We start from the raw sequence: 12,880 nt of genomic DNA, 5'->3' as shown, positions 1-12,880 counted from the left end.
TTTAAAGCTAATTCAACATGGCCGGCTTCCCAATCCTGGGAACTCTAGCTTACCTCTCACTGAGCTAGAATTCCCAGCACCCTTAACCACACAACCGTTTTCGGGATTTCTGGGGAGGAAGCCATGTGCTTTAAATGTGTTGCATAGATGTGACCTGAACCTCCAGAGCCAGTGGTCGTATACCACTGAAATCAGTTGCTTCGGAGCAACAGGAAGAGGGGAATGTGGAAGTTTCCCCTCTCTGCCTGCTCTTTCCCATGCAGACACATCAGCCTTCGGTGCAAGCTGAGTTGCATCTCAACACTTCCAAAGTCCTGGGTGCAATCTCCAGGTAGGGCTGCCAAATGTTTTCAGCCTGAAACCCCAGAGAGCCACTACCCCAGTGTAGACAGAACTGAGTTAGATAGACCCAGTGGTCTAACTTCGTATAGGGCAGCTTCCCGTGTGAGACGTGACAATCAAGCAATGTTTTACATCAGGGGTAAGCAAACTAAGGCCCGGGGGCCGGATCCAGCCCAATCGCCTTCTCAATCCGGCCCACGGACAGTCCAGGAACCAGCGTGTTTTTACATTAGTAGAATGTGTCCTATTATTTAAAATGCATCTCTGGGTTATTTGTGGTGCCTGCCTGGTGTTTTTACAAGAGTAGAATGTGTCCTGTTATTTAAAATGCATCTCTGGGTTATTTGTGGGGCATAGGAATTCGTTCATTTTCTTTTTTTCAAAATATAGTCCGGCACCCCACAAGGTCTGAGGGTGGACCGGCCCACAGCTGGAAAAGGTTGTTGACCCCTGTTTTACATCCACATCTCTTGGCATAATAGGTCAGTGTGTCTGGCTGTGAACCAGAAGGTTGGTGGTTCGAGCCCACTCAGGGATGGCTATGTGGAGGGACTTGGACTAGATGACCGCCGGGGTCCCTTCCAAATCTATGATTCTATGTGTCAATGGGGCACTGGAAAACTGCACAGTACACTGGTCTTTCTTTACTCCAAAATGACGCACACACTCTCCAGCAGATTGCTCTCCTTTCCTGATAAACCAGGGAGGGACGTGATTACGAGGGAGAAAGCGCAGAGGCTGATGGTGTGTGGATTGGATGGTGGCCTTCTGGCCTGCTGGAGGGAAGCCACTTGCACTGTGGTAAGGCTGTGCTCTATAGGAGGCAGCAATCTTCGGAATACCAGCTGCTGGAGACCACAGGAGAGGAGACCCCTTTTGAGCTTGTGACTATCTTGGGGCATCTTGGTGGCTAGGATTCTGGATTAGATAGGCCATTGGCCTGCCCAGCAGGCTCTTCTTATGGTCTTATGTCTGGCCCAGGGTCAAATAATAATAATAATAATAATAATAATAATAATAATAATAATAATAATATATTGATACCCCACCACTCTGGGCGACTCCCAACAGAATTAAAAGCACAATAAAACATTAAACATTAAAAACTTCCCTAAACAACGCTGCCTTCAGATGTTTTCTAAAAGTCAGATAGTTGTTTATTTCCTTGACATCTGATGGGAGGGCGCCACTACCGAGAAGGCCCTCTGCCTGGTTCCCTGTAACCTCATTTCTCGCAGTGAGGGAACCACCAGAACGCCCTTGGAGCTGGACCTCAGTGTCCGGGCAGAACAATGGGGGTGGAGACACTCCTTCAGATATACTGGACCGAGGCCGTTTAGGGCTCTAAAGGTCAGCACCAACACTTTGAATTGTGCTCGGAAACGTACTGGGAACCAATGTAGGTCTTTTAGGACTGGTGTTATGTGGTCTTGGCGACCACTCCCAGGCACCAGTCTAGCTGCTGCATTCTGGATTAGTTGCAGTTTCCGGGTCACCTTCAAAGGTAGCCCCACCTAGAGTGCATTGCAGTAGTCCAAGTGGGAGATAACTAGAGCATGTACCACTGTGGCGAGACAGTCTGCAGGCAGATAGGGTCTCAGCCTATGTACCAGATGGAGCTGGTAGACAGCTGCCCTGGACACAGAATTGACCTGCGCCTTCATGGACAGCTGTGAGCCCAAAATGCATCCCAGGCTGCGCACCTGGTCCTTCAGGGGCACAGTTACCCCATTCAGGACCAGGGAATCCCCCACACCTGCCCGCCTCCTGTCCCCCAAAAACAGTACTTCTGTCTTGTCAGGATTCAACCTCAATCTGTTAGCCGCCATCCATCCTCCAACCACCTCCAGACACTCACACAGGACCTTCATCGCCTTCACTGGTTCTGATTTAAAAGAGAGGTAGAGCTGGGTATCATCCGCATACTGATGAACACCACGTAAGTGCCATGACTGAGTGGAGGATCTGAACCCTGGCTTGGACTCCACCCAATCCCTCACCCAACTCTGTCATCACGATGACGCCGCTGCCTCTCACCACACTTTCTTCTTGCTGTGAAACAAAACAGAAATGCTGATCCGACAGACGTTTCTTGATCTCCAAGAAAAGGCACAGATCCATCGGGCTCATTTCCTTGCCAATTTGCCCATTAATCCTGAAGCAGCTCCTCCACCTTCTCCTTGGCCCTCTCCAAGACAGGCTGATTTGATCTCAGGGGTTTCTGCTGAAAGTATAATAGCTTTGCACTAGCATTATTGAAGGTTGGGGACTTCTCTACGGCCACATTCACACCATCCACCGTGATACTACTTTAAGCAGCCGTGGCTTCTCCCAAAGGATCCTGGGAGTTGTAGTTTGTTGAGGGTGCTGAGAGTTCTTAGGAGAGCCCTAGATCCCCCCTCCCAGAGCTATGATTCCCAGAGTAGTTTAACAATCAAGACGTCTTCCCAGGGAACTCTGGGAGGGGGAATACAGGAGTTTCCTAAGAACTCGCAGCACTCCTAACAAATCACAGCTCCCATAAATCTTTGGGGGAAGCCATAAATGTATTATTATCATCATCATCATCATCATCATCATCATCATCATCATCATTGGTTTTACACAAAAGGTATACACAACAAACATAACATTTCCAAAAATAAAAAAGTGGTTCATTTCAAACCTTCAGACCTCCTTCCTTCCTTCCTTCTGTGGGTTCCATTTCTCTATTTTGTTCCTGCATCTTTTGATGTAATCTATTATATAGGGACGTGGGTGGTGTTGTAGTCTAAACCACAGAGCCTAGGGCTTGCTGATTGGAAGTTCGGTGGTTTGAATCCCCGCGACGGGGTGAGCTCCCGTTGCTCGGTCCCTGCTCCTGCCAACCTAGCAGTTCAAAAGCATGTCAAAGTGCAAGTAGATAAATAGGTACTGCTCTGGTGGGAAGGTAAATGGCTTTTCTGTGCACTGCTCTGGTTTGCCAGAAGCAGCTTAGTCATGCTGGCCAAATGACCCGGAAGCTGTCTATGGACAAACGCCGGCTCCCTCGGCCTATAGAGCGAAATGAGCGTCGCAACCCCAGAGTCGTCCATGACTGGACCAACGGTCAGGGGTACCTTTACCTTTATCTATTATATAATCATATATCATTCCAAAGCTCATGTTACTTTACAAGTGTGCTTACATTCCCGCCAATGATTTCAACTGTTTACAGTAGTCTCTCAAAGATGTTAAAAAGTTATTTACCGTAAGTCTTTTAGAAATACTTGATCTTTCCCGTTCGTCTTGCCATTTCGGCATATTCCATCAGTTTGGTCTGCCACTCTCATCTGGTTGGTACTTTTTCTTCTTTCCATCTCTGGGCTAGGAGCATCCTTGCTGCTGCTGCTGTTGCATGCATAAACAGTCTTTTGTTTTCTTTTGGTAGTTCCGCGCCTATGATACCTAACAAAAAAGTCTCTGGTTTTTTTTAAAACAAGCATTATCTTAAACATTTTTTTCAGCTCATTATATATCATTTCCCAGAAAGCTTTTACCTCCCCACATGACCACCACATATGATTCCATGAGTGTTTTAAAGCTTGGTGGTACTGCTTTAATGTTTGGTGTGGCTTGAGGGGAGGATGGCATTTCCTCAGGGATTTATCCATCAGGTGTGCACACCTGTAGTTAGTGGGCAGAATTAGAATTGGCAATTGGCCTTTATTTTCTCCTTCTTTCCTCCCCCTTTCTCACTCAACTCCCTTACTGCTTTTCTTCTTTGCTGGGCAGGAAGAAGATTTCTCATCCTCTGTGCCCATCAAATGCTTTCTCCAGTGGCCTCTGCTCTGTTAATAGTAGTTCTCCCACTGCTCCTCAGGACCCTCCACAAACTGGGGTGGGGAGATCTACTGGTCATGTTGTGTGGACACCTGATGATTGTCTTCCAAAGCAACTACTCTATTCCAAACTTAAAAATGGAAAGTGTAATGCTGGTGGTCAACAAAAGAGGTTTAAACACTGTTTCAAGGCAAATCTAAAAAAATGTGACATAAACACCAACAACTGGAAAACACTTGCCTGTGAGCGCTCCAATTGGAGAACAGTCTTTACCAAAGGTGTCATGGGTTTTGAAGACATTTGAACTCAGGACGCAAGGGAGAAACGTGCTAGGAGGAAGGCACGCTTGGCAAATCCACACTGCGATCAACTCCCATCCGGAAACCTATGTCCCCACTGTGGAAGGACATGTGGGTCCAGAATTGGCCTTCACAGTCACTTACAGACTCATTGTTAAAACCGTGTTGTCAGGGAACTGCCATCGGAGGGACAGGTGGTGGAAGGGCTCACGGAGGTTGGGAGAGACCCAGCAGCTGAAGCAGGAACCAGCAGGGGGAGAGGTGGGTCTCTGAGGGAAAGCGAGCAAGAGGGAGGGCTCAGGGACACGTCCAGCGAGAACAGTGGGGAGGTTTCTGGACCTCCCATAGGGAGACCCACTCCTCGCCGGAAACTGTCACGCCGCGAGTCCAGAAGACGTGTTTCCGTTAAGGAGCTTTTATGTTGGAAGCGATTCCGAAAGCAACCACTGTCGGAATCTGCCAGTGACTAGAGGAGCCATGTCTGAGGGGCTCCGTCACAGACAGAGGTTTGTGGACTTGAACAAACTCTGAGGGACTACGATTTTACGCACAAGCAGCTCATTATCCCTTCACACGTGTTTATGGAAGACAATCTTGCTCAGCTATGAGTGATCACCAAAGAAATAGCTGGTGTAAGAGCTGACCATTTATTTATTTATTTTAATTCATTTAGATAGGTAGGCCACCCAGTGCTGAAGGATTTGGATGGGCAGCTATGCAAAAACATAGGAAACGGAATGAAATCTCACCAGTCAGTTGCAGTCAAGTTACAATAGTGGTCATCATCGCTGCTGGTTGGACGCAGAGAAATGGCGGGAGGAACTAGTTGGGAAACCCCCAATGGGAGAAGGCTCGGAGCCCGGGAAGTGGTGGTGGTGGGACAACGATGAGTGGTCAGAGGGAGAAGATGGGAAGAGGAAGTGTCGGAAGCCGAAGGGGTAACAGGGCTCAGTGAAAAGGGAGAGTCTGTGGCAGAGAGCAGTCCAGAATCAGAGGCAGAAGCAGACGCAGGCTAATGGGAGGAGGGAGGCCAAGAGGCAGAGATGAGTCAGGCTGGTGAAGAGTCATGGGTGCCTCCCCTTCCTGCTGTGACAAGCTCCCTCCCCCCCCCAACCCCAGAACCAGAAGAGGTGCGAAATGGGAAGAGCACAGTCTCCGGAAAGCACAGTCTCTGATTGCTGGGGGGGGGGGAACCCTGGGGAGGAAGAGATACAGGCGGCTATGGGGAGGTCTTGGCAATTATTTCATGGAGTAAGACCTACTGAGAACGAGCTGCTGTGCTCATTAGGCCTGACACTCAGCCAAGTCTGTGAAGATCGTGTTTTTGCTACTAAAGAGTTAACTCCAACTCTGATCTGTGTGATTTACTGACCAACTCACTCTGTGACAGCCAGTTAGTTGCATATAAGGACATAGGAAGGTGCTTTATTACTAAATCAGACCACTGGTCCATTTAGCCCAGTACTGCCAACTGTGACTGGCAGCAGCTGTCCCAGGTTTCAGCCAAGGGATCTCTCCCAACACTACCTGGAGAAGCTGGGGGTTGAACCTGAGACCGTCTGCATGCAAAGCAGATGCTCAACCCATTGAGCCACACCATTCCTAATATTGAATTCTATACTGAGATAGGCTATTGGCCTATCTTGCTTAGTATTGTCAACACTGACTGGCAGCATCTCCCCAGACTTTCAGGCAAGGGGGGGGGGTCTCTCCCAACACTACCTGGAGAAGCTGGGGGTTGAACCTGAGACCGTCTGCATGCAAAGCAGACGCTCAACCCATTGAGCCACACCATTCCTAATATTGAATTCTATACAGTGGTGCCCCGCAAGACGAATGCCTCACAAGACGAAAAACTCGCTAGACAAAAGGGTTTTTCGGTTTTGCGTTGCTTCGCTAGATGAATTTCCCTATGGGCTTGCTTCGCAAGACGAAAACGTCTTGCGCTTTTTTTTTAAAGCCGCTTGAAGAGGCGCAGTTGCGACGGACCGTGCTTCGCAAGACGAAAAACATCGCAAGACGAAAAGACTCGCGGAACGAATTCTTTTCGTCTTGCGAGGCACCACTGTACTGAGATAGGCTATTGGCCCATCTTGCTTAGTATTGCCAACACCGACTGGCAGCATCTCTCCAGACCCTACCTGGGGATGCCAGGGGTTGAACCTGGATGTGAAGCAGTTGCTCTACCACTTTGCCTACCCTAGGTAAGCCCAAACCTAGGACAGAGTAGGCATCGCTTTCCAGTAAGTCTGCCTGGGGTGTCAAGCTCTTAAAAGATAATGCATGGTGACACCAGACCTGGTAGAAATGACATTCTTGTTATCAAGGGGTTTCAGAGAGGAGAGGTAGAGACAGAGGGATCTCACGCATGTGCCTGATAAAGCACTTTTCAAAGCCAATGATGCGATGCAGCCATTTAGCAGGAAATTGATCAATTTTTAAACAGCATCAATTTGTCTCCACTTACTGATGGGAGCGAGGGAGAAAATGTACCGCTCCACCTTGGGATGGGAAAAACAGGGCAGTTTACCCATGTCCTTCCTTCTGTTAAGTTGCAGAGGGACTTTGCACTCCTAGGTTATCCTCCTCCGCTGACTGTCTTACCTGCCCACACACAACGTAGCAGGCTGTTTTTGACTGTGTAACTTCTATTTCAAACACAATTCAACATATAATATCTCACAAAGTGTAATTCCATAGACCAGCACATCATGCAAACAGATCAAGATAAATTAAAGTCCGATGGATGGTCAGGAGATTAAAGTCCATTCGGTTCCTAAACTGGCAATATTGGCAATAACCACAATATGCTATGCTTATCTTATGGTATCGCTGCTTTGACGATTCTAACATTCCTTGTATGTAGATATCGGATCAGATGGAAAACTTGAAGGTATGGCACGACAAGGATTCCAGGATAATACCTTGTTTCACCCAATCAGGCTTCATCAGCCGTGCATACTCTAAATTAAATAAACACAATATAACATAATCCTTATACAAACTAAGTAACATAACATACCAGTTAAACAACAAGTTTACATACCATATTCTTGTATGACGGAAACACTGCACAATTCAAAGTGTTGGTGCTGACCTTTAAAGCCCCAAACGGCCTCGGTCCAGTATATCTGAAGGAGCGTCTCCACCCCCATCTTTCTACCTGGACACTGAGGTCCAGCACCGAGGGCCTTCTGGCGGTTCCCTCACTGCGAGAAGCCAAGTTACAGGGAACCAGGCAGAGGGCCTTCTCGGTAGTGGCACCCGTCCTATGGAACGCCCTCCCACTAGATGTCAAAGAGAACAACAACTACCAGACTTTTAGAAGACATCTGAAGGCAGCCCTGTTTAGAGAAGCTTTTAATGTTTGATGTATTACGGTATTTTAATATTTTTTTGGAAGCCGCCAAATAAATGATGATGATGATGATGATGATGATGATGGAACAAAATTTCTCGTCATATGTTCTGTTTGCATGATGTGTTGGTCTATGGAATTACACTTTGTAAGATATTATATGTTGAGTTGTGTTTGAAATGGAAGTTACATAGTCAAAAACAGCCTGTTACATTGGGTGTGTTGTTACCAGAATTGTATTTATGTAACCTAAGGTTTAGTAGTGTTTTGCATGTCTTACCTGCCCTTCATCACCTAGGAAGGTCCATAGCTCAGTGGCTGAGCATCTCTCTTGCATGCAGAGAGTCCCAGGTTAAATCTTTCACCAATGCACATTTCCCCCTAAGATGCACTTTTGAAAGCGTTGTGTGCAGTGCACAATTTTGAGCAAAGCGAATTTCAAAAGACTCTGGCAAACTGAGCTGAATTTATCTCCCTTCTCTAGTTACCAGGCGCCATCTCTTGCTAGGGAAATGAAAGGTTAAAGGCTCGCAGGAATGGTTAGTAAATTGCTGGTAGGTGATAACCATTTGGAGGAATCATAGAAACATTGTACAGTTGGAAGGGGTCCAAACGGTCATCTACTCCAACCCTTTGCAATCCAGGAATCACAGCTCCCTGCAATGCCACATCTTCCCCTGCCCCTCTCAACTAAGGATGAGATAAACAGGATCTGTGGTTGAGAAAGGACCAATAGAACCAGGGCCGGCTCAATACATTTTGCTGCCTGAGGCGAAGGGCAAGATGTCTTCCTCCTGCAAAGCAGATGTGGAAGCCAGCAGGGCTGATAGTCGAATCTTACCTTCCATACTGGTGACAGTATCTTCCGCTGCACTTGATAGCAGTCATCCCCGCACCTCAGCATCTGCCGCCTGAGGCAGCTGCTTCACTCTGCCTCATTGTAGGGCCGGCCCTGTGTACAACCCAGGCCTGTTTTGCTGCAGAACTTTGCTCAAGCTGACTAAACCACGCGGTGAATCTTACTTCAGCAGTGGTGGTGCACAGCACCTTTCACTTAACCCGAGAGCGTTAGGGAAGTACAGAGCAGGCTACGTGGTCCACACTCTCCCTCCAATATCTTGCTGTCACTGCTCACCCTGCTGTATCTGCCGCCTGAGGCAGCTGTTTCCCTTTGCCAATGGGAGGGCCAGCCCAGCTAGAAGCTGCAGTTTTGCAGACAGAGCTGGCAGGGGGGAAGCATTGAGCTCTGGTGAATAAAAAGCACCTGAAGTGGCCGGGGTGCCTCTTGGTGGTGATCTCATGTGCAAGACCATGCTGGCATCTTAAGGTGTCTGATACTCAACTTGCATATCTGTAAATAAATCCAGATATTATAGAAGCATCGTAAGTCTCCAGGTGGTTAGGTTGTAGCAGGGGTGGGGTACCCTGTTCACCCTGAGCAGGAGAAGAAGAAGAGTTTGGATTTGATATCCCGCTTTATCACTACCCGAAGGAGTCTCAAAGCGGCTAACATTCTCCTTTCCCTTCCTCCCCCACAACAAACACTCTGTGAGGTGAGTGAGGCTGAGAGACTTCAGAGAAGTGTGACTAGCTCAAGGTCACCCAGCAGCTGCATGTGGAGGAGCGGGGAAGCGAACCCGGTTCACCAGATTACGAGTCCACCGCTCTGAACCATTACACCACACTGGCTCTCTGAGGGCCCCAGCCCCTTCTGGGAAACTTTCCAGGGGCCGCATTCCAGTGGTGGGCAAGGCCAGAGAGAAAAGTGGGTGGAGCAACATATGCAAATGCTACTTTTGTACAGTATGTTAGTTTCTATACACCACTCTATATACATTGGTACCTTGGTTCCCGAACGGCTTAGTTGCTGAACAAATCGGCTCCTAAATGCCGCAAACCTGAAAGTACGTGTTCCGGTTTGTGAAAGCTTTTCGGAAGCCGAACATCCGACGCAGCTTCTGCTTGAGTGCAGGAAGCTCCTGCGGCCAATCGGAAACCGTGCCTTGGTTTTCAAACGGTTTTGGGAGTCAAACAGACTTCCAGAACGGATTAAGTTTGAGAACCAAGGTACCACTGTACTTGAGGCAAGCAAAGACGTCTTCAGAGTTGAAGGATACATCTTAGCCAGGAGAAAAACACTAAATGATTGTGTGAGCTGGGTTGATGAAAAGCGGTTGGCTGGCAAGAAGCCCATGGGGCAGACAGAGACACTGGGGGGGGGTCGTATTTGGTCCCTGCACCTGGGGTTCCCCATTTCTGATTTAGGGCATTTGTACCCCACTCTTCATCCATAAAAGGCTCCCAGAGCAACTCACATACAATCAGTTAAAAACAAGACAGTCTCTGCCTTCAGGCTTGCGTTCTAAAAGCCATAGCACAAAAGGAAAAGGGCATGGAGGGAAGAGGGGGGGAACAAGTCAGGTGCCCATTCTTAAAGTTAAATAGTAGCTCTTTGTTATGTACTGAGTTGAATAGGATCCAAAATGCAGCAGTCTGATTGGTCCCAGAACAATAGGATTCAGAATGCAGCAGTCTGGTTGGTCCTAGAACAATGCAGCAGTATGATTGATCCGCAGGAGCCACCCAATCCAGCTCCAGGTGGAAGTGAATCCACAACCTGATTGGCCTACAGGAGAATCCCGGAATTAGCCAATCACGTGCAGCCCATTGTGTAAATAATGTATATAAAGCAGATATTGTGGGGGAACTTCCATTCCTCCTCACCACTATGAGCTGAATAAAGAGCATGAAATCCACTCTCGACTCCAAGTATATTTTACTCTTATAAGGAGCAGCTGGAAACAATTCAGCTGATGGAATGAGCCCTGCTTCCTTTCTCTCCCACAACCCAATGCTAGCCTGTCACCAGAAGGTGGCAGCAGCCATCAATACTGTATTTCTTTCAAAAAGTGGACTGATCTATTCTACAGCCACCATCCCTGTGCCAGAAGGCTGGGGAGAGCACTTGCAGGAAAAAGCTCAACGTGCTGAACTTCTGGCTGTGGCGCAGTTGGGAAAGTCGCAAGAGCCCTGCCTGAAAGCAAGAAGAAAACTTGGGTGCTCATTCCAAAAAGAGATTGGTCAAATTCATGGCCACAATGACCATGTTCTCCTTCAACGTGCCTCGGAATGCTTCTTGCAGGAATCCACAGGAGGAGAGCGTGCTCCTGTGCTCATCTGCCTCTTGCAGGTTTCCCAGAAGCATCTGACTGGCCAGTGTGAGAACAGGATGAACTAGATTGGCCATTGGCCTGATCCAGCGGACTCTTACGTTTGGATGCTGCAAAGGACTGACAAAACTATCCCGCTGTAAGCTGCATTCACGTTGTGCCTCACCTTTCAATATCCTCTCTCCCTGATAAAATATATGCAAGTCCTAAGTATTTCCAGTTAATAGGAAATCCAGGAAGAACATCACAGGAGCCTGCTGGATGAGGCCAATGTCCCATCTAGTTCAGCATCCTATTCTCATAGTGGCTTGTTGTTGTTGTTGCTGCTGCTGCTGCTCCTCCTCCTCCAGCTGCTGTATTTATATTCCACCCATCTGACTGGGTTTCCCCAGCCACTCTGGGTGGCTTCCAACATATATAAAAACATAATAAAAATATTAAGACAGCCCTAAAGAGGGCTGCCTTCAGATGTCTTGTAAAAGTCAGATAGTTGTTTACTTCCTTGGCATCTGATGGGAGGGCGTTCCACAGGGAGGGCACCACTACCGAGAAGGCCCTCTGCCTGGTTCCCTGCAACCTCACTTCTCGCACAGAGGGAACCACCAGAAGGCCCTTGGAGCTGGACCTCAGTGTCCGGGCTGAATGATGGGGGTGAACGATGGGGGTGGAGACACTCCTTCAGGTATACTGGGCTAAGGCATCTAGCTGACCACAGTTAGAAGATGCTGAATAATGGGACACCAGCCTCATCCAGCAGGGTCTTCTTATGTTCTTATGTCGCCAGCTAAGTTGAATATAAAGGAAAATTGCAATGACATTTGTTTGGGCTGGGAACACAGGAAGGCGTCTCACCCCGAGTCAGACCCACTTGCCCATCTAGTTCAGTCCTGTCTGCAATGACCGGCAGTAGCTGTCCAGGGTCCCAGGAAGGGGCTTCTCCAAGTCCTACGTTAAACCCGGGACCTTCTGCATAATGCAAGGTAGATGGTCTCTGACTCAGCTATGGCCCTTTCCCCCCAAGCTCCAGATTGTTTTAATGTGCCCTTTGTAGGAGGTTTTCCCATGCCAGTTAGGGTGTGGTGGCAGTGCCAACTGGTGTGGTGCATTTGTACATAAACAACAAAGAGTTTTGCAGCACCTTAGAAATTACCAATTTTATTATGGCCTAAGCTTTCCTCGGACGTGGGTGGTCAAACCACAGAGCCTAGGACTTGCCGATCAGAAGGTCGGCGGTTCGAATCCCTGCGACGGGGTGAGCTCCCATTGCTCGGTCCCTGCTCTTGCCAACCTAGCAGGTTGAAAGCACGTCAAAGTGCAAGTAGAAACGGCGTTTCCGTGCGCTGCTCTGGTTCGCCAGAAGCGGCTTAGTCATGCTGGCCACATGACCCGGAAGCTCTACGCCGGCTCCCTCGGCCAGTAAAGCGAGATGAGCGCCGCAACCCCAGAGTCGGTCATGGCTGGACCTAATGGTCAGGGGTCCCTTTACCTTTAAGTTTTCCTACTGAAAGTGGGGGTGGCAGCCAAACATTTCTGCGACCTAGCTGTGTACATATATATATATATTGTTGGTATACGATTTAGCCACTAGATGGCACTGGACTTACTTTAATTTAGCTGTTGTCTGGAGTTCCCTGTATCTGTTCTGCTTTTGCCTGAAACAGACCAGAAAGTTATTGTCTAGCTTCTTGACTGTCCTCCAAACTTTCCATGACATGGCATGAGCAGCAGGATTTGAACTCATCCATAAGGTTTTTTATGTTAAAGGAGAAGTGGTAGTATTCTATGCTCCCAGGTGATAGGAAATGTACACACTTATTTTTAATTAATTTATTTATTTCATTAAATTTATAAACCGTTTGTAAAAAACAACAACCCAAAGAGAATAAAACAAAAAAATTATTGGTAAAAAC

The sequence above is a fragment of the Podarcis bocagei genome (genome assembly GCF_964188305.1).
Source record: "Podarcis bocagei genome assembly, chromosome: 16".
Classification (NCBI taxonomy): domain Eukaryota; kingdom Metazoa; phylum Chordata; class Lepidosauria; order Squamata; family Lacertidae; genus Podarcis; species Podarcis bocagei.
Note: the sequence above shows the minus strand (reverse complement) of the source record.